We start from the raw sequence: 19,788 nt of genomic DNA, 5'->3' as shown, positions 1-19,788 counted from the left end.
GGAGAGATTATGTAACCAAGGAACGAAACCGAATCGGCGTGGAATTCGCACTTCTCCGCCTTGACGAAAAGTTGGTTTTCGAGAAGACGCTGGAGGACCTGACGAACGTGCTGGGTGTGTACCTGGAGAGAGGGGGAGAAGATCAAAATGTCATCCAAGTACACAAAAACAAAACGATTGATCATGTCACCCAACACATCGTTGACTAGGCCCTGGAAAACGGCCGGAGCATTGGTCAGGCCAAAAGGAAGAACCAAATACTCGTAATGTCCCGATGGTGTATTGAAGGCCGTCTTCCACTCGTCCCCCTCACGAATGCGGACGAGGTGGTAAGCATTGCGGAGGTCTAGTTTAGTAAAGACCTTGGCTCCCTGCAACAATTCAAAGGCAGTTGACATGAGTGGTAAGGGGTATTTGTTTCTAACCGTAATCTCATTCAACCCTCGATAGTCGATACAGGGACGCAGGGAGCCATCCTTCTTCTTGACAAAGAAGAAGCCTGCCCCGGCCGGCGAGGAGGAGTGACGGATGAGCCCAGACTGAAGTGATTCACGAACATACTTATCCATGGCCTCTCTCTCGGGAGCGGAAAGGGAATAGAGTCGACCCTTAGGCGGAGAAGTGCCTGGTAGGAGCTCAATGGCGCAGTCGTAGGGGCGATGCGGAGGCAGAGAGGAGGCGTGCGCCTTGCTGAAGACCGAGCGCAGATCGTGGTATCCCTCCGGGACACTGGAAATGTCGGACGCCTGAACCTGCAAGACAGGGGAGACAGAGACAGGAGACAGGGCAGGACCAAGACATGATGCATGGCAAAATGGGCTCCAGGCCAGGATAGAACTGTTAGCCCAATCCACGTGAGGATTGTGCTGTGACAGCCATGGGTGCCCCAAGATGATTGGTGTCTTGGGGGACTCAAGAATGTACAGCTCAATCATCTCACAGTGGTTACCAGAAAGGAAGAGTCTTACGTGGGGAGTGACGTGAGTGATAGTGGCAAAGGATGGACCCGCCAGCGTCCAGACCGGGATGGGTTGGGGCAACGACAGAAGAGGGATCCCCCATCGGCGAGCTGTGGAGGCATCCAGGAAGTTGCCCTCGGCTCCTGAATCCAGAAGGGCCTGTCCGTTGTGGTCCTGACCCCCAAAAGAGAGGCGAAAGTCCAAGACGGTGCGAGAGGTCGGGGAGGAAGTAGGGATGGCGCCCACACGGATTCCCCGAACTACGGGTGGGCGCTAGCTTTTACCGGGCACTGGATGGCTTGATGTCCTGGGCCTCCGCAGTATAGGCATAACCCACGCATGATTCGGTGCTCCCTCTGCTCAGGTGTGAGGCGGGTTCGCCCAAGCTGCATGGGTTCGGGTTCCGGGGAGGAAGTCGGTGCAGTCTGAGGCAATGGGGTGTCACGGAGTCGCCAAGAGGGTGGCGAGTGTTGTCTGAGACGACGACGCTTGAGTCGATTCTCCACTCGAAGGCACAGGTTGGTAAGATCCTCCAAATCCTCAGGAAGGTCAAGAGTGGCGATCTCATCTGCGATCGAGGAATGGAGTCCCTCCATGAATCGAGCCCGCAGGGCAGGGGCATTCCAGCCACAGGCTGCCGCCAAGGTCTGGAATCGGATCGAATAGTTGGTGATCGACGATCTTCCTTGGGTAAGACGAGAGAGTTGGGAAGCCGCCTCATCCCCTTGGGCAGATCGGTCGAAGAGACGGGTCATCTCAGTCTTAAAGGCCTCAAAGGATGAGCAGCAAGGGGCGCCAGCCTCCCAGACGGCAATTCCCCAGTCGCGTGCCTGTCCGGTGAGGAGATTTAACACGAACGCTATCTTGGTGTCCTCCTGGGCATAGCGGCGGTTCTGCATGGTGAATACGAGTCCGCACTGGGCCAGGAAAGGACGGCAGGCGTTCGGTGTCCCATCATAAGGGGGGGGTAGATGGGTATGTGGCTCTGATTCCGAGGCTCTGGGGAGAGAAAGGGTGGTTGACACCTGGCCGCTGGCGATGGTCCCCTGGATCTCGTGCAGGGCGGTGCGTAACTCCGTCACCTGACCAGATAAGAATTCCATCCCCTGGGTAGTAGCAGTTAGGCGTGTAGCTTGTTGTCCTAATAAGGCCCCCTGCTGCCGGATGGCCATCCGGACGGAATCCTCCTCCGCTGGGGCTCGAGTATGGTCAGTCCGTTCTGTCATGATCAAGAACGAGGTGAGACCCAAATGCGGTGAGAATACAAGCGTTTATTGAAACAGAGTATAACCCAGAGCCTAATAGAAGAGACCGCCAAGCGACCGCGTCAACAGCCTAGGAGAGAGTCACACCCAGAGACCCGGGATCTAGACGACGGCTGTGATGAGGCGCTCAAGGCGGGTCTCACAATAGGCAGGGTAACACACAGAGTCTTTAGCTGGCTGGACTCGACTGGATAGGAGAGACCACCAAGCAACTGCGTCAGCAGCCAAGGAGAGTGTCACACCCAGAGGACCAGGGATCTAGACGGCGGCTGTGACGAAGCGCTCTAAGCAGGTCCCACGATAGGCAAGGTAGCACAGAGAAGTCTTTTAGCTGGAGTGGCTTGCGTGGATCCTGTGGACAGATGGCGGAACTCCTTGGAGAAGGCGTCACGGGGAAAACTGGAGCGCCGGCGGGAACTATAGGTAGATAGGTTCAACCCAAAAATTAACAGGACAAGAATCTAGATAATTGAACCAACTAGGCATAGGAAGGAACAACTAGAGTTTAGAGCAGGCGATATGCTAGGGAAGACAACAGGACTAGACAAGACGAGGAGTCAGCTTCTAGGACTGTGAGCAAACACATTCAACGGACTGACAAAGAACAGCGAGACACGAGGGAATAAATAGGGAAACCTATCATGATAGAAATGAGCAGCAGCTGCGCAGCGCAACCCGCGGGCGTGAAGCACTGGCGAAACTCGCTACAGGTGTCAGGGTGATCAGAGATGAGTGAGGGAAACCCAGTGAGGGAGACACGAGGGCAGGGCTAGTGACGCGGACGCCGAACACGCGGCAAGCTGTCAGACAACTCCCCACGTGTCGACACAAACACAAAACAATGCCACACAAGTACAAAAACGGACACACAAAACCCAGAGTCATGAATATCTGGGCCAAACACAATAAGGGCTTCTGTAAGTGTGCACGCAGTATAGGAATTGATATCTAAGAATTCCATGGGAAATTTGCTTAGGATAACAATTTTTCCCTTTTTCCTTTTAAGAATAGAATTTGGCCCTCAATGCACCTCAGGGGAAGCTACAGAGTCAGCACTGTTGGCTCAATGGGCCTCCTATCTTCTTGCTTTGGGTGGCCCCCACCTCACGAAAGGTAGTTCTTTCCTCAGCTTAATCAGTGCTTTCTCCACCCTGAGGTGTAGTAAGATGAATCCCCTGTTGAGATTCTATGTTAAATTGGAGCTTGCCTGCTCTCCTGAAGAACACAACTTCAGTCTGGAAGCGTGTATCCACTGTGGCTGGTAGTCCGTCAGAACTCCTGTCCGTGTTACGACAATCACAGTTGCTGGTCCGTGGTACTTTGGTTCTCCAACCTTTGTTGGCTTCAGATTCCTCACAAAGACCTTTTGTCCTGGAACAAAGTTATGAGTAGGCTGCTCTGAGGGAAGAGCAAGGCACAAAGAAACATCAGCACATATAGAATTTAACTTTTCGACTAGGGAAGTCACATAGTCCTCCTGGATCACCTTCAGATCACCTTAAGAAGAAATACCAGACCGGCCTTTGACCCACGGGGTCGGGAAAGGTCTACCCATTAGTATTTAGAACGGTTACAATTTTGTCGTGGAAGATGGGGTCATTCTTATTTCTGCCAAGACTGCGGGCAATAAATCAACCCACTTTCTTCCTGTATCGAGTACAGCTTTTGTTAGTCATGTTTTCAGTGTTCGATTACATCTCTCCACGACTGCTGCACTTTGCGGATGATATGGAATATTAAAATGCCAATCAATAGACAATGTTTTTGATGTGTCAATGCATCGTGCTTAGCTGAGTTGTGCGGATTTACCTGAGCACATGTTAAGCATGCATCCAAAACAAGCTTTGCTGTTCTATGAACATCGGCTATACAGTACAATTGATTAATTGCTCGAACTACTTTTGCACAACTGGTGTGAGATAACCCATGGTAATGTCTTATTAGGATAATTAACCCTAATTTCGGTAGTGCTATTCTACCCTGTTCATCTCTTATAATCCCTTCCTTATCAGGAGTGCAAACATTTTTTCTCCAATGCTCTAAGTCTCCCTGTGTTGTTTGACTTTGCAGCAATTTGATATCAATGCCAGATACATTCGTTATGTGCACCATCATTGCTACCTTTGATTCATTTTTGGGATGAAATGGTGATTTAATCTGAGCTTGGGCTGCTGCCTTTGCGGCTTCATCAGCCCTTCTGTTGCCTATAGTCTGTTCATCCTCCCTCGAAGCGTGACCCTTGACCTTTACTATGGCCACTTCGAGCGGAAGCTGAACTGCTTCAGTTACCTGTCCTATCAGATTTGCATGTGCAATTGGCTTTCCATCAGCAGTTTTAAAACTTCTCGCTTCCCACATTCTGGCATAATGGTGAAGAACACTCCAGGCATACCGAGAATCGGTGTGAATTGTTACTCTCTTTCCTGTCATCAGCTCACAGGCCCGTATTAATGCTATCAACTCTGCAGCTGAATTGAAATCTAGAGCAAAAGCTTCTTTTACCTCTCCTGACTCGGAAACCACAGCATAGCCACAGAGGTAGACCCCGTCAGATGGCTTTGAACAAGAACCATCAACATAAATGTGTTCTCCCCCCTCTAGGGGCGATTCCAACAGATCGAACCTAGAAGAGTAAGAGGTGGTCAGTTCAAAGATGCAATCATGTTCAACATTAAAATCTGCAATGTCTACCATACCCAAAATACCCAGCAAAGCAGGATTAATGTTTGCTGTAGTTTGAATGCTAAGATTTTTTGTTGCCAGCAGAGAAGCCTCGTAACCTGAGCGTCGTTGCGCTGTCATGTGTTGTGTTTGCATGTTGTGTAAAATTACACCTACCTGATGGGATGCATATAATATTAAAGGGTGTGACAGCACAGTTTTCTCAGCCATCTGTACAATAAGAGCAGCTGCAGCCACAGCACAAAGACATGCTGGCATACCTGTGACTATGTTATCTAACTTTTTAGACAGATATGCAACTGGCCTATATGTTGAGCCATGAAGTTGCAATAGGACCCCTAAGGCGGCCCCCCCCCCGCTGTCTCCCTAACATGCAAGTGAAAAGGCTTGGTGTAGTCCGGCAGGCCCAATGCTGGTGCGGTTGTGATGGCTGCTTTCAAGGCATTGAAATGTTCATCTGCTTCCGCAGTCCACTCCAATGCTGTGTTTGGCGGAGCTTTGTGATCTACCAGACCCCTCAGGTGCCTATCGTGAATCGCACAGTCAGGTATCCACGGTCTACAATAGTTAATTAGTCCCTGAATGCTTTGTAGCTCCTGTATTGTTCGTGAGGACTTAACCTTTCTGATCAGCTGGACCCTATCTGTGGATATTGCTATAGACCCTGCATCACCACATGTCCCAAATAGGTTACCTTGGATTGAACCCATTGCAGTTTCTCTTTCGATGCTTTAAAACCTGTTTCGGCAAGTACATTGCAAACAATTATAGATGCTTTTTCACAGTCCTCCTCCGTCTCCCCCGACACGAGTATGTCATCTGCAAACTGAAGCACACACACTGTTGAAGGCAAATCAGTCATTTTGGCCAAAGTTCTGTGCACTGCTGCAGAAAAGACAGCGGGTGAGTCTACATAGCCCTGTGCAAGGCGTTTCCACGAATATTGCTGCACCTTAAATGTAAATGCTAACAAAGGCTGAGCATCTGGGTGTACAGGTACAGAGAAAAAGGCTGCACACAAATCAATTACTGTGAAATACTTGTGCGAATGTGGCACTGAATTCATGACAGTCAAAACATCAGATACAATTGGTGCGAGTGGTATAATTAACTGATTAACTGCTCTTAAATCTTGAGTTAATCTCCAAGTTTTCCCATCAGCTTTCACAACAGGATTAATTGGTGTGTTATATGGTGAGTGTGTTTGTTCGAGGACACCCTGCTTGACAAAGTTTTCAATCAAATGTTGAATGCCTTGTTCCTTATCTTTAGACAAAGGGTATTGTTTCATGTAGACAGGTTTGTTTGTTTTAAGTTTAGCCCGATAAGGTTCCATGTCAATGAAACCAGTTTCATCCCTGAACTGAGACCATAACAAAGGGTTAATCATGGTGTCCGCCCCTGTAGACAGGCTGCTACCGGAGGGAGTTACCCTTGAGCCGCTTATCAGTCCACTTGTAGGCAGAGGATCGACGGATGCCTGTAAACTAGACAGAAAGGAAAAACAACCTTGTTATCAGTAAACTTAAAGTCCATGCCTAATTTATGCATCATATCACGACCTAAAAGATTAAGTGGAGCACCTGGAATAATTGTGGATTTGTGGAAAAATGGTTTAAGACCATTGGCCTCCACATTACTCGAAAATGTTAGGGTTATCTCACATAAATTAGAACCGACATCTCTCTGTGAGTATCCCTATGCTTGATTTGAATGCCACTCAGTAGGATATGAAGCACCGGTGTTCTCATGTCTGCTCTGTGGTGTGTGTGTGCAAAACTTGTGCAACTCTCTGCACTCACGTTTGTAATGGCCCCTCCTTCGCAATGAAAGCAAATGACCTCAGACTTCTTCCTTTGGCTAGGGTTTACAGCTGTTAGTTCAATGTTCCTTTTTCCTAGATAGCCTGTAAACATGGCATTCTCTAAAGTCATATCATGCAAGTTATTCTCATCAATTGCGCTTGTTTATGATTCATGTTATTTAACAGAGTATTGACAAATAGAGGCTTTATATCATTATTCATAGGCAATTTAGAATCTTCAACAAATGCTTTCTTAAAAAGTACAAAAAATTGAGCAGCTGAGTCTCTTGCTGCCTGTTTCAAAAGATAAGACCTGTTGACTCTCTAAAAATTTATCAAGAAACACTCTTATCTTTCTAAAAAAATATTTCAACATCTGTAAAAGTTTCCCAAACAACGAATGTGGGTTTGCCCCGTATCGCTGTTTGTGATTTTATCATTTTCAATTGATATTGTGGGGAGGGCAAACTCTTCTCAACGGTCTATCATTTAGCGTGTTTCCAGCTCTTACCCAAACCATTGAATTTTGAGGGTTTGTAGTTACATTAGGTTTATCAATTAATTTTTCCGGTTTCATCTCTATTGGTTTTATCGACAGTGCTGGTGCAGAGGGAGAAGTCTGTGTTTGGCAAGGGGCAGTTTTGATTCGCATACGCAACAATTTCATGTCTTTCCATACTGCATAAGCTTTAAACATGTATTGATAATCCCATATTGGGTCTCATGCCCTTTGCCAATAACATACACTCATCAGAAAAGGACCCTTCCCTCGGATAGGGAATATAACATTTTCGGTTTTATTCCCTCCAACCGTCCTGCAAGATTGCTAACATACTGGATCTGTATAAAATCCCTGATTATTTCTGTACATACAGGCGACTGGCGTTTCACCCGGCAGTGGCCTCGAAACAGAATTTTCCATCTTACACTTTCAAACCCGGCGGTGATAAGACAGTACAGTACAGACAAAACAATGAAAAACCCTCGTGTTCAATCGACCAACAGTTTCAACAGTGCTGCATGTATTATATTGTGTTCAGAGGTGGATATTACATTCACCGTCCTTTTCTGACACCAATATTTCAATACATGCAGTAACAGTGATATCAATAATATTTTCAATTTTAACTGTAAGAATGTTATCTTTTAGAATAACCATTAAACAGATTTTTTTTTTTTTTTTTTTTTTGTGAGTAACAAAGCCTTTACCTCAAAGCTAACACTTCGATCCCAAATTACAGTGTGATCAAGACTGCATATACCATTCATATTCGTGCGTTAATAATTATTTTATTAATTACTGTCGCCAGCCTCGCTGTCACAACAATGGGAAGTCGAATCCCACTAACATGAATTGAAACCTATTCATATTCGTTAATAATTATTTTACTAATTACTGTCGCCAGCCTCACTGGTCAACAATGGGAGAATCAACTCCCACTAACATGAATTTAAACACACAAGAATCCCACAGGGTAAGCGTTAGATTTCTGTAAGTCATAAAGAACTGTATAGAAAAACACTTAACCCTTTTATTGTAGGTCTGTGACCGATCGTCAGTGCGCCCCAGAGGTCTTTTGTTTTCTTTCGTTCAATGAGAGAAGAGTCTCCCCTCAGACGAGCCCCCAGCTGAAAGAATGTTAACTTCTTATGTCCCCTTGTCTAACAATATTCTACGGTTGAAGAGTCTAGTCGACGGAACACACAGAGTTTCAGGCCTGGAGACAAAGTTTGACACAGACACAAGTGCTTGTTCAATCAGAGTCCAATGTTTATTGTTTTCGGACTAATATTTATATGTTTGAAAGGGAGGTGTCATATAAAACCACCAAAACAGTGGAAAATCACCAGACTTTCTGTTTAGTCTTTCCTCCTGAACAATCAGATATGATTACATATTTAATATTACAATAACAAAACAATCGTCCATAGGCATCATTAGGAACCTTGATATGGAGAACAACAGATACTTATATCAACATAAGACATGATAGAACTTTCAACGAGGTTAAACAACAAGAATGAAAGGCACATCTAATATGAATAGAAGCTAATATTAATAGGAATGAATACGAATGAATACATATGATACATGAACTTTGTATTAAACACAGATGCAATATTTGTAGAGAACAGGACGAAATCCAGATTCTCACAGAGAGTGTGTCTGACCCTCGAATAGTATCAGGAAGGCAATTCCAGAGTTTAGGTGCTACGTATGAAAAAGCTCGACCCCCTTTGGTGGATTTTGTTATTCTAGGTGTTGTCAAAAGTCCTAAGTTTTGAGATCGTAGAGAGCGTGATGGGTTGTAACGTGATAAAAGCTCGGTTAAGTAAGTAGGTGCTAAACCGTTCAGGGCTTTGTAAGTAATTAAAAGAATTTTAAAATCAATACGATACTTAATGGGTAGCCAGTGAAGCGATGATAAAACTGGGGTTATGTGATCGTACTTTCTTGACCTGGTAAGAACTCTGGCAGCTGCATTCTGAACTAACTGTAGTTTGTTTATCGATGATACAGGACAACCACTAAGTAGAGCATTACAATAGTCAAGCCGTGAGGTCACAAATGCATGAATAAGCTTTTCTGCGTCTGCAACACATAAACTATTTCGTAATTTGGCAACATTTCTAAGGTGGAAGAAGGCTGTTTTTGTGATATTGGAGATGTGATTTTTAAATGACAGGTTGCTGTCTAATATAACGCCTAGGTCTTTAACTGTATTTGTTGGAGAAACAGTGCAGCTTTCAATTTGCAGGCTGTAGTCGGAGATATTCTGTTTACTTGATTTTGGTGCTATAAGTAATATTTCTGTTTTGCTAGAGTTTAAAAGAAGGAAATTACTAGTCATCCAATGTTTTATGTCCTCGGTGAACTCTGCCAGTTTGGATAGCTTAAAGGAATCATCTGGTCTTGATGAGATATATAGCTGAGTATCATCTGCATAACAGTGGAAGCTAATTCCATGTTTTCTAATAATGTTGCCGAGGGGCAGCATGTATATGGAGAAAAGCAAGGGTCCTAAGACCGATCCCTGAGGTAATCCGTAATTTACTTGCGTAAGATTTGGTGATTTCCCATTTAAATGGACGTATTGATATCGGTCTGTTAAGTAAGATCTGAACCATTGCAGTGCCTGTCCCTGAATACAGATATAATTGTGTAAACAATCTAATAGTATTTTATGGTCTACAGTATCGAAAGCAGCACTAAGATCAAGCAGGACTAAGAGTGAGATGTTACCTTTATCTGAAGCAATAAGGAGGTCATTTGTAATTCTAACGAGCACAGTTTCAGTGCTGTGATGCGGTCTAAAGCTAGACTGAAACTTTTCGTTCATGTCATTATTTTGTAGGAAGGTACACAGTTGAGTTGACACTACTTTTTCTAGTATTTTAGACAAGTACGGTAGATTTGAATTTGGCCTATAGCTTACAAGTTCATTGGGGTCTAAGTTTGGTTTTTTGATGAGAGGCTTGATTACAGCCATCTTAAAGGGCCCTGGGACATGTCCTAGATTAATTGACGAGTTGATTATGTTACAAATGGGCTCAATTACAGCAGGTAGTAACTCTTTTAATAAAGAAGTCGGAATGGGGTCTAATAAGCGTGTCGTCGGTTTGGATGTTGCAATTATTTTAATTAAATCTTCCTGATTTATAGGAGAAAAACACTCTAGCTTTTCTTTTTAGATGACGGTTGAAACTAATTCTTCCGAAACACTTGGAGGTTTGGTTTTAGCTATGTTGTCTCGTATTATTTCGATTTTCTCAGTAAAAAACTTCATGAATTCTCAGTAAAAATCATGAATTCATTGCTACCAAGGTGCGGTGGAATACCCAGGTCAGGTGGAGTCTGTTTGTTTGTTAGTTTAGCACTTGTACTAAATATAAACCTTGGATTGTTTTTGTTATTTTCTATGAGGTTACGGAAGTGCTCGGCTTTTGCCGCTTTTAGTGCCTTTTTGTAACAGCTTGCACTCTCTTTCCATGCAATTTTAAAGACCTCTAATTGGTTTTGTTTCCATTTTCGCTCCAGTTTACGCGTTTCTCTTTTTAGGGCGCGAGTGGTGTTATTATACCATGGTGCTGTGATCTTTTCATTAATCCTTTTTGACTTCATAGGTGCGACCGCTTCTAATGCATTAGAGAAAATGGTGCCCATGTTGCTGGTCATGTCATCGAGCGATTCTATATTAGTTGGAAACGTTATTAGAGGAGTCAGATCTGGCAGGTTCTTTTTGAAACTATCATTAGTAGTTGAGGTGATTGTTCTACCCTGTCGATAACGAGATATACAACTGATTTCTGCAGTGCGCGGTGTACATGTTATAAGATGGTGATCGGAAACATCGTCGCTTTGAGGTATAATATCGATATTGGTTAGATCGGCTCCGTGAGATATAATCAAGTCTAGGGTATGATTAAGTCGATGAGTAGGTCTATTGATGTATTGTGTTACACCACATGAGTCTAGTAGTTCTTTAAACGCCACAGCTAATGGATCGTTAGCAATATCTACGTGGATATTAAAATCTCCAACAATCAGAACTTTATCGACGTTAACCAATAGATCCGATAAGAAGTCTGCGAACTCTATCAGAAAATTAGGGAGGAGGAGGCGGTCCCTGAAGTTTTTGTGGGAATTTCAAACTCTCAGCCAGCTTCAGGGATTGGCCAAGAGATAGCAAGTGGGGCGGCCCAAGGGGTGGAGCCAAACAATGTTGATGAACCGGAAAAAGAACAAGAAGAGGAAACGACATCCTCATTGGTCACGGTTTCCGAGATCAGTATGGAGTCCAGTGGGAGCGAAAATGATGTGTCACTCCCCAATGCACAAGTGCAAAAAAGGCCTGCGGGATCTCCTCTGTCCAAAACGGAGGAGAAAAAGCCGAGAGCCACACAACAGCCAGATAGTCCCCTTTTGGAAGATCTGGACCGTTTGTGGCCTCAGGAAGCCCCAAATGAAGTGTCCTTTTTGCAAGTTCAGCTAAGAACATCATCGCCTAAAGAGCCGCATGAGATTTCCTCTGCGGCTCTGGAGGCCATAAGAACCTGCTACCCTGACTCCAGAATAGTGGAGGTTAAGGAAGAGCAGGTATCAGAAGAAATTTTATGATTGTAATTTAACTTTGTGAAGTCTACTTTTCGAGCACAGAGCATTTTATCATATTTAAAGAATTTTAAGTCAGATGCGTTTTTATTGCAAGAGTGTGCTCTGCCTTTTGTAACAAATTACAGGAAGTGGGCAGAGCTCTGGATCCCGGGCCGATCCTTGTGGAGCGGATCAAATTTTAATAAATGTGACGGTGTTGCTATTTTAATCAACAACCCAAACATTTTGGTGAAGGGCAGCACCGTGGTGAGGGATGGGAGGGCAATTTTATTAAATCTGACTTTTTTAGATAGAGATATTTATATTTTAAACATATATGGTTTTAACGATAAGAATGAAAGGCATGAACTTTTAGAGGAATTGCAGCCCAACATGCTGGGGAGGGTACCTCTTGTGGTTGCAGGGGATTTTAATTGCATTTTAAACAGAGCAGACAGAAAAGGGGCAGGGGAGGATTTTAAGGTGGACAAAACATCAGTTTTATTGCAAAGTATAGTGAAGGATTTTAAATTAGTGGACTGTTTTAAAGCTTTGCATCCAGGAGAGGTGGGCTACACATGGTTCAGTGGTGATGGAGCCAAGGCCTCTCGCATTGACTACAGTTTTCACACGTTTACATCTTCACAGCTATTTTTTTTTCTGATCACTCTATGCTTTCCTGCACCCTTTCCTTCACCACAGGAGTGACCGTAGGGGGAGGGATCTGGAAGCTGAATTGCTCCCTGTTGCAGGATGAGGAGATAGCTAGAGAATACAGGGATCAATTCAGCCAATGGCAGACCCTCCAAGACTTTTTTAATTCACGAGCACAGTGGTGGGAGATGGTGAAGGACCGGACCGGGCACTTTTTTAGAAGGAAAGGGATACAGAAAAAGAATACAGAGAAACGACGCATGTTGGGACTGCAAAAACGACTACAGAGATATTTTAATTTGTCAAACAATAATTTTGAATACAATGAGGAAATCCAAGAAGTTAAAAGAGAAATGTTGCTTTTAGAGAAAGAACGGACCGTAGGAGTGATTTTAAGAAGAGAGAGAGTTGGAAGAAGGCGAAAAATGCACACCCTATTTTTTTAAAAAGATTGTAACAAAGGGAAGTGTAATTACTAAATTAAACATGGGAGGGAGGGAGGCCAACAACACAGCGGGAATTTTAAAGGAAGTGGGAAGTTTTTATAAAGAATTATACAGTGAAAAGGTGGTAACAGGTAGCGTCATGAAGGAAATGTTTAACTTTTTAGAGAATGAGATTGATAAAGAATGTGCTTTTTTAATCCAAGATTTTTCCATTTTAGAACTGACAAAATGTATGAAAGGTTTTAAAACTGGGAAGTCCCCAGGAAGTGATGGACTTCCCCTTGAATTTTATGTAAAATTTTGGGACGTTTTAGCACCAGAGCTGTTAAATATTTTTGAAACTTTGACAAACTTGACAGTTTTAGAGAAGGGATAGTCTCACTGCTACATAAAAAAGAAAACAAGACTGACTTCAAAACATGGCGACCAATCACCCTTTTAAATTTTGACTGTAAACTTTTTAGTAAACTTTTATCTACACGGATGTCGACGGTTTTAGAAGACATAATCCACCCAGATCAAGCCTGTGCTGTGCCCGGGAGAAAGATCACGGACAGCCTAGTGCTGGTGAGGGATGCCATCTGTTATGCAAGGGACAGAAACATTAGGCTTGTAGTCCTAAATTTAGACTTTGAGAAAGCTTTTGATCGGGTCTCGCACCAGTACATGTTTCAGGTACTGCAAAAAATGGGTTTCCCAGGGAGGTTTTTAGCATGGGTTGGCTTGCTGTACAAAGACATAACCAGCAAAATTCTTGTAAATGGGCACACAACAAATGCGGTAAAACTCCGCAGTGGAGTCCGCCAGGGGTGTCCGCGATCTCCTCTCCTGTATGTGGCTTGTATTGAGCCACTGGCACAGCTCTTGAGAAGGGACCCATAGTTAAAGGACTAAACTTACCTGGGACAAATGGACTGACATTGAAATGTGTTTTATATATGGATGACGTCAAGATTTTAACTACTGACCTTTTATCGGCCCCAAGAGCTTTACAACTGACTGACTTCTATGGACGGGCCTCAGGCTCCAAGTTAAACAGGAACAAGTCTGAGGCCCAGCTCTTCGGACCATGGGGTCGGGTAGATATGGCAGGACTCGACGTGACTGTTAGGGACACTGATTTGAAGGTTTTAGGCATTAAGTTTGACAGGTAGGACGGTGGACAAAACAATTGGACAGACATGTTAGGGAAAGTCAGACAACGACTGGGGTTCTGGGGACTAAGGACGCTGACTCTAAAGGCAAGATTTTAATATACAAAGCTGTGATTTTACCATTGCTTTTATTATTGTGCTCTGTTTTTAGCCCACCCAGGTCCTTTCTTTTAGCGTTGGAGTGGGCATTTTTTTACATCTTTTGGGGGTTCAAATGGGAGCGGATTCGAAGAGATGTGGTCAAGAAAAAGATGGAGAATGGATGGAAAGGGCTCCAGGATGCCCACTTGTTCTTGGGGAGCAAATTCACCGCCCTACACATAAAATATGCCACAACCCCATCCATGGATGGGGTCATACTTGCGCTTTTTAAAGATTTTACAGGTTGATCCAAGAACTCCTGTGTCTTTTAATCTGCCTAAAGAATACAATTTTATTAAGAAGTTTTTAAAGAGATTCAACTTGGAGGACCAGGAACTCTCTGTTTTAACTAACCACAAGTCTCTTGTCTCTCTTGTGCAGGACCGGGAACCAGTGAGTCCAATTCCAGGGCTCACGCTAGGTGAAGCCACACAAGTTTGGAGGAGCAGCTCACCCCGCTCTTCAGAACCGGCTCAAGGACCTGATGTGGATGGCGGCTCATGAAATCCTCCCAGCCAGGGTGGTTATGCACTCCAGAGGAACTGCCAGGAACCCCATCTGTCCACGCCCGGGGTTTAATGCCCCGGAGACAGTGAGACACCTCCTCTGGGAGTGCGGCACTGCGCGGGGCCTGTGGACCTAAACTGGCTCCCTAGTTTCCCGTGCCTGCCAGCGGGTGGGGTCCAGATGGACTACAATCTCGCCATCCACGGGTTGGGCCGGAGCTTGAGAGCTTTGTCATCACAGCAATTCATCTCGCTCTGGCTCACCCTGAATATCATCAAGGAAGTCCTTTGGACCACCATAAACCTGCTGGTAAGGAAACAGGTTACGGTGCCCCTCCACGTCTGCGAGCAGATGGTGACATATAGGCTGCAGGGGTGCCAGGCTTTGTCATTCGGAGGAGGGGGCTGGGGTCACGCTTAGGGTCCCGGCCTTGCCCCCGCACCTGGTCTCCCGTAGATGCACCCTCACCAGTCTGGCTACGGGAACAGCGGGCCAGCGGGCCGGAGGGAGAGGATTTCCGCTGGCTGCCGGAAATGGAAGGAAATTGGCTTGTTCTGCAGAGCGGGGTGATGGCCATCTTGTCAGGGACTCATCCCGGTTCTGGACAACGGATGACGAGAGACAGTGATTTTTTAAGATTGCTGGTTTGAATGGTCATTTCCTCGTTTTATACCTTTTATACACCGTAAAAGGTTTTTAGACATGTTTGAATTTTTAAACATGTGTAAACATGTCTTTTATGTCATCCCTTGTTTTTATGTTGTTTTTATCTATCTTCACTTTTTGAATGTTTTTATCTTTGTTTGAAATGTAGCGAATTTGAGATGTAAAAATGAAACATGATGACAATAAACCTTTTTTCGGAAGAAAAAAATCTGTTCTTATCAGTTTAATATCTGATACGTCCCCTATCTGGGGACCATATATTAAATGGATTTTTGAAGCGCGGAGCTGGAAGCGGGGCTTGCTCCGACCACTCCACGCATCGACCTGGTATTGCAGTGTCTCCAGGAACGGTGCATTCCCCTTTCGGGGATAGCAGCTTGTGTTGAAAGGTAGTGATGAGAAGACGCGAAGTTTTATTTCTCACGTGACTGTCTTATACGGAAAAATTCTTTGGCAAATACTCACTCACTCTCTCACTCTCTCACTCTCTCACTCTCACTCTCTCACTCACTCTCACTCACGCACGCACACACTTACTCCCTCACTCACTCTCTCACTCACTCACTCACTCTCTCACTCTCACACTCTCACACTCACTCACTCACTCACTCACTCACTCTCTCACTCTCACACTCTCAGTCTCACGCACGCACTCACTAAAGCCCTAAATGTATGTAGATAGTTATGTGTTGAAGAACGTAGTTCCTATTAGAGACGCTTGCTCCTGGCTTAAATGCTGTTGTGTGATAGAGAGGGAACGGGGCTTCCTGTAGCTCAGTGGTAAGAGCATTGCGTTAACATGTTGTGGGTACGATCCCTGGGGATTGCAAATACCTATGTAAATGTATAGGATAAAGCAATGTAAGTCGCTTTGGATAAAGGCGTCTGCCAAATGCTTAAATGTAAAAGGTGTCCAGCATCCAAATGAAACACTTTCAGCACATATGTGGACTGTTTGCGTTGAATTCTTAATATATTTGTCTGTTCATGTGTATGTTTGCCTGTGGACCGTCGCCTTTGTGCGCTTTCCCACGGGTTCTACAGAGCAATCAACTGGAACTTGCAGTTGCCGAACGCTCGCTCGGGGTCAGCGTTGATGCGCATGGCAGAGGCAAGTAAGCGATGTCTTGCCCGAACGGGGCAAATCATACTTACCTGGCAGGGGAGACACCATGATCACGAAGGCGGTTCACCCAGGACGAGGCTCGGCCATTGCACTCAGGTTGGGTTGACTTTTGCGAATTCCCCAAATGTGGGAATCTCGACTGCATAATTTCTGGTAGTGGGGGACTGTGTTCGCGCTCTCCCCTGATCATGTATCAAAAGAAGAGAGATTTTGTATTGTGTCCGTTTTTGCAACCTTATTGGCGTCAGATCTGTTCTGCTAGAGACGAGCACCAAATCGAGTGATCGATTACGTGCTGTTCGATCGTTCCCAAACACACATACATATATATCTATATATATTGTGACGGGGTAAGAGAATACGACAAACACAACTGGTAAGTCAGAGCAACCCCAGTGGGGAATTTATTACAAAACATAAAAGAATGTTCAAAACTGTGATGTCCGGGGTGCTCGTGGTGTGCTGTCGTCCGATCGGTGCTCTTGCAGTCTGGTGTCCTGTGTTTCCCTCGCTGGCCTCTCGCACTCTCTCTCATGGGGGATCTAGAAAGGATCCAGCGTTAGGCGTCTTATAGTTCGGGACCCAGAGTGCTGGGAGCACGCGGGTTTTATGCCCGGTAGCTAATCGGCGTCAGGTGATCTCAATCAGCATTAGCTGCCGGCCCGTTTCCCAGGTGACGCTGATCCCAGAACGGCACCTCGTCACAATATATATATATATATATATATATAGAGATAGATTCTGCCAGGCCACGCTGACCTTTATTTTTGTTCAACGTGTGCGTGCTCGTCCGTTCCTTCATTCGTTCAGGTCTTCATAAATAGCCCATTTAATTATTTCTTCTTTCGTTAATTGGTTAATTGATTCTATTGTTTAAACAATACATTTGATTGTCTGTTCGCACGTTCACATGCTGACCTTTGAGCCGCATGTGCACCGCAAGCCCAATAGTCGGTGCCGCCCCGCGCTCTCCCGCTCGCCGCCCATAGTGGGCATCGCTTATCGGCCTTTTGGCTAAGATCACGTGTCTGGTCAGAAGGTTGTGTTGCGATCGCCTCTCGGAGGTTTTTTGTCTCTCAAATTTTTATTTTGAGAGTCGATACATTTCGGGAGGTACTTTGTGCTGTATTTGCTTTTTTGTATTTATTGGTTATTGTGTTTCAGGTTTTACAACAGACGAATCTACTTTGGAGGATTCTTCGTACGTCGCTAACTCGGTTAGCTGGATTTGATTGTTGACGATTTGGCATGATCTTGGATTGTTTGGTTCTTGGAAGCTCATCATGGACTTGCTGTCATAGCAACAGGTCCGTAAGCTTGAACCTGCTCGGGAGCAGGCTTACTTCATGTAAACAGGATTAGATTGCGGCTTATGGGAAGTCAGCCATGTCTTGTCCGCTTTTACGTCAGGAATCAGTTGCTGAAGGTATCAGAATAATTCGAAGAGCTTTTCGAATTAATCGCGTTTTGCAATATCGACAGGATCCTTTAGCGCTGCGCGATAATCTACTGATTGAGAGATATCGTTTTTCTCTGGAGGGTGTAATCTACATTAGCAACTTGTTGGAGCCACACGTTAAATGTTCGACTCGTCGCAGTCGTGCTTTAACAACTGCACAGTTATTGGTGCCATAGACTGGACAACATAGGACTGCACACATGTCCCCATCAAGGCCCCACCTCGCCCCAATGAAGGGGATTTTGTGAACCAAAAGGGATTTTACAGTGTAAATGTGCAAGTAAATTACTATTTCGATTATTAATATTCCAGATTAGCAATAAATAAAAAATAAAAAAGTAATGTAATCAAAAAGTATGCAGTTGACTGATTTCAAATGTTTAGATGGTGTGTGACTCCATGTTCCACATTTCAAATGTGGAAGGCACATGGCCTGCTTCTGTGCATGATTTTCAGAGAGTCACATTCATTCACATTATTTGAACGTGGTTAAAATGATTTAAAACTCACTGTATTACATCATTTTATTCTGAGCCTAACAAAACTGCATTTTCAGGTGCTTACGATGGGGTCCGGCTTGGGGACAAGGGCTATGCCTGCAGGCAGTACTTCATGACACCATTCCCTAGACCACAAACCCGTTACAATGCAGCTCTAGCCAGGACAAGGGCACGCATCGAAATGACCTTTGGCCAACTAAAGGGAAGATTTCAGTGTCTTAAGGGTCTGAGGGTTGCACCTGACAGGGCCTGTGACATTATTGTTGAATGTGCCATCCTCCATAATATTGCCACCATCAGAAAGGAGAGGACCCCTGTGGTGGAGGTGCAGCCTGATGATGACATCCAGGCAGTGCACAGGACAGAATTGTGGAAAACCATTTTTGAATTCTTTTTTAGACATAAACCTTCATTAAATTAATAATAGAAGACAAGACAACATGCTTAGTTCATGGAGTTTTATTTCAATTATTGTTTCTCAAGAAAAGCCAGTGATGGTCATCTTTTGCCTGCAATAAGATATATTGTTATCCAAGGGCAGCAATAGTGCTCTTTGTGAAAAATAGGGTTTTAGAACTTACTCTGAAGTTCCTTTTGAAGCGACTCAATCTCTAGTGCCAGTTTTTTTCTTCTTTAAGGTGCCAAGTTCAATTTCTCCCCTTAATTTTAGCTTTTTAAGAGCAAAATACAAAATTTTCTGTGAAGATTCCGTTAATATAGGGTACGGATATCCCCCTGTGCCATTAAAAAAATAAACTCAACAAAAGCCTCATGTTAGAGAAAAAGGAAAAGTAGACTGCCCAACTCTGTATCACTTTGTGCTGTAGGCGTTTCCTCCTGCAAATCATATTGCAGTCGGAAATAATATCGACACACCTATAAATTAAATAAAGTTATTTGTGCACTTACAAGTACTTCCTCCACAGGACAGTCATCTGAGAGGGTTTCTTCACTGTCCTGTGCAAAAGAAAAATGGGTATTACAAAGTGTTGCACTTTCTTTCCTTTTGTTGTAAAGTTATAAATGTCCACTTTCTGCACATATTTCAGCCACCACTTTCTTGGGAACAGGTAAAAGTGTTGGTGTATTATGCAAAACTACACAAAAGAGGAGAACTCAATGGCATTACAATACACTAGGAAAAAATATGATCAATAACATATTGCAAAATATTTTTACATTTGTTATGCAATTTTCACCATCACAATTCAAAGCAATTGACTAAATATTTATCTGTTGAAATGACTGTACCAGCCATTTGGATTATAGACATAATTTAACGCAGCAACAAATTATTTACAATGTAGCAAGATGATTTAAAACTCAATTA

General features: G+C 44.2%; 1 non-coding gene and 1 pseudogene across 1 annotated transcript; both read left to right on the top strand.

Annotated features, from left to right (window-relative positions):
• Positions 1-15,557: 15,557 nt before the first annotated feature.
• LOC130412535 (U2 spliceosomal RNA) lies at positions 15,558-15,734 on the top strand (annotated as a pseudogene).
• Positions 15,735-16,520: 786 nt separating this feature from the next.
• LOC130412348 (U1 spliceosomal RNA) lies at positions 16,521-16,684 on the top strand. The gene has a single exon (XR_008905235.1). It is a non-coding gene; the product is annotated as a U1 spliceosomal RNA (small nuclear RNA).
• The last annotated feature ends 3,104 nt before the right edge of the window (positions 16,685-19,788 follow it).

The sequence above is a fragment of the Triplophysa dalaica genome, chromosome 22 (genome assembly GCF_015846415.1).
Source record: "Triplophysa dalaica isolate WHDGS20190420 chromosome 22, ASM1584641v1, whole genome shotgun sequence".
Taxonomy (NCBI): Eukaryota; Metazoa; Chordata; class Actinopteri; order Cypriniformes; family Nemacheilidae; genus Triplophysa; species Triplophysa dalaica.
The sequence above is the reverse complement of the archived record's forward strand: the minus strand, read 5'-3'. Positions and strand labels throughout refer to the sequence as shown.